The 396-nt window shown below is 49.0% G+C and overlaps 1 protein-coding gene across 2 annotated transcripts in view; it reads right to left on the bottom strand.

Annotated features, from left to right (window-relative positions):
* Window positions 1-396, bottom strand: part of LOC119590399 (Kv channel-interacting protein 1-like) — a 142,390-nt gene that overhangs the window by 103,821 nt on the left and 38,173 nt on the right. The window lies entirely within an intron of this gene.

The following is a 396-nucleotide window of genomic DNA, read 5'->3' as shown; positions in this document are numbered from 1 at the left end:
GTGGAACCTTTGTTTCAACGTCTCTCATCAGGTTGCAAGTTGAAGCTTACCCACCTCCCAAGATAAAGAGACAGGAAGCAGAGCGAAATTACTTTATGATCTGGTAATAGGAATTTTATTGCAATTCACATCGAGCAGCGCGCACACATCAACAACAAGCTGTCACTCGTTCCGACTCCCGTGCCTGGCATATCATCAGCCTCGAAGAAAGACTGGCGAGGGAGAGGATGAGAGGAGGGGGGGGAGGGTCATACTTCCTGGCATCTCCTCATTCACACGCACAAGGGGGCGCGAAAAAGGAGATAGACAGATGTTTGACAAATTGACAAGTACCTCTCTCTGTCTGGCAAAATTTGATCTTGGAAAATCCACGGCTCCTGGTGAGCATGTCCTGGC

The sequence above is a fragment of the Penaeus monodon genome, chromosome 27 (genome assembly GCF_015228065.2).
Source record: "Penaeus monodon isolate SGIC_2016 chromosome 27, NSTDA_Pmon_1, whole genome shotgun sequence".
Classification (NCBI taxonomy): Eukaryota; Metazoa; Arthropoda; class Malacostraca; order Decapoda; family Penaeidae; genus Penaeus; species Penaeus monodon.
Note: the sequence above shows the minus strand (reverse complement) of the source record. Positions and strands in the feature narration are given on the sequence as shown.